The sequence below is a fragment of the Glycine soja genome, chromosome 20 (genome assembly GCF_004193775.1).
Source record: "Glycine soja cultivar W05 chromosome 20, ASM419377v2, whole genome shotgun sequence".
NCBI classification, from domain to species: Eukaryota; Viridiplantae; Streptophyta; class Magnoliopsida; order Fabales; family Fabaceae; genus Glycine; species Glycine soja.
Window position 1 is genome coordinate 21,361,464 of NC_041021.1, and position 2,373 is coordinate 21,363,836.

Genomic DNA, 2,373 nt, shown 5'->3' on the forward strand with positions numbered 1-2,373 from the left:
TTATAATTAAATAAATAAAGGAAAATAACTTATTAATTAAAATAATGGTTTAAAGGAAAATAAAAAATATTTTATTTATACATTTGATAGGAAATAAAATAGAGTTCTTATTTATAAAATAATAAAAATAAAATAGAGTAAATAATAGGTTGGGAGTACCCTAGCTATAAATAGAGACACATTAAGTCTGTTTTCATATTGAAGATACGTCTTTGCGCTTCCTCTTCTTCTCAATTTCGTTTTCACTTCTTCCTTTCTCAAAACCCTCCCTTTTCCCACATACACTCAAACCTGTCTCAGTAAAATAACGATCGCGGTTTCATTAACCATTTGATCGTCGTGAAATTTCCGCCCTGAGTTTGCAATTAATTTTCGAACACTCCCACTGTTGGAATTTGTGAAGCAATGTATGTGGTGAGAGAAAAGCCCTTCGCATCATAGCTTTCTTTTTCCCGCATACACCCAAACTTGTTCCAGTAAAACTATGATCTCGAACTATTTAACTGTTGGATTGTCGTGAAATTTAAACACCAGGTTTGAAATTCACTTTCTCTCATGTCAACCATTCGGATTTGCGAAATAATGTCCATAGAGAGAGAAACATCTCTCGCACGGAGACAGTAAAAGGGAGGCTTCAATCCCTTCTCTTTTGCTATAATGCTTGGAAACCCTAATAGAGTAACCAGAGGAAAAGTTTGAGGAATCTTAGACAACTACTAGAGATGTTGCTATCACTGCTGAAATACACACATGAGCTCGCTTAGAGATAAGGGATGAGTTTAGCACAATTGGGATTAGAATGAACATGTGTAGGGGTCCTTAGAGGATCAAATTGGGGTTTATTTTGGGATATTTGTAATTCTTCCTATATGATTATGTGAAATTGTTTGATGGGTTTTACTCCCCATGTTGTGAGAAACATATTTGTATAATTTGTTTGTGTTTTGGATAAGATTAGCATGATAAATAGTTATTTTGGGATCATGAAATTGTGTATAAGTGATAAATTGAATATGTGATGAATTGTTGGATAACATGTTGCTTTGAGATTATAATATTGTTATTAAGATCGAGTATATGTGTAAAGTTGAACATGTGTTAATTTGTGAGATACACGTAAACGTGTGATGGTGGATTATGACATTATAAGATGTTACATTGTGGACATGAGATTTGGTTGTGAATAAGTGTGTGGTTAACACTTGATGTGACAATACTTGTGTTGTGAGCTATGAATTATACAATAACCCGAATGGTGTTTACCTTGGGAAAAGTGTTTATGCACAGTGTTAAAGAGAAAGTGTAGGATTCCTAGTTAGGAACCTAAAGTTTTAAATTGTAGTGCAATGTGTTAAATGTGTTTGAAACATGAGTGTGAGGTCATGGGTATTGTATAATTCATGAACAGTGTTTGCGTGCAACAATTGTTTTAGGAGTTGGACCTGAATCAGGAAGGTGAGGCCCTAACAGATTCTTCGGAGTCTGGGCCTTAGGGGTAAAAACACTCGGTTTGAGTGCTCCTTTAAGCCTATGTTGATCCCATATGGTTGGAGCATTCTCACAAAATAGAGTAACCCTGACTAGTCACCTTATGATTTTACTTAGTGAGAGTGACCTGACATACCCATTGTGTGGTGTGTCTTGTTATGTACTCCTAAGGGCCTCAGTATGGTTTTTCATGGTACCACATTGCATATAGGCTTGAGTCTTAGTATAATTGTTGCATAACGCTTGCTAATTGTTTATTATGAAATTGATGAGTGTTATTACGTTTTGACCCAAGTGTGTGATTCATGTGTAATGTGATTGGTGATTGAAAAATGAATTCTATATGATAAAGTGGTGAAGTGACATGTATTGTATTAAGTTGAGCTATGTTATAAATACTTCCCTAATTTATTTTGATTATGTCTTTGTTTATTTGTATTTTTTTTAGAAATGTGATAACTCACTCCTTGTGTGCTATTTGTGTTTGGATCCTGTGATGATCTCGAATCTTGTATTCATGGGAGCAAATGACCAGGTGGATAATTTTAAAGAACCTCATGCTAGAGGGTGCTAGAACACAATGCTCTGATAGGATGTGACATTGAGACATAGGTTTCTATATTAATTGCATGAAGTTTTGGACAACCTTATTTTGAGCTGAGATGTTTTATTATTTATTTGGACACATTCTATTATGATGTTAGAAAAGTGAATGTGAGCCTTTTATCCTTTTGAAATGCTTTTATTTAAATGTGTTTTAAAATTTTTAATTAATTCCATATTCTTATTCCTTTTTATTATTAGTACATATATGTGTGAGGTAGAGGGTGTCACAAAAAACATATCACCTTCACTCACACCAGACTCAGGAAAGACAACAAATTT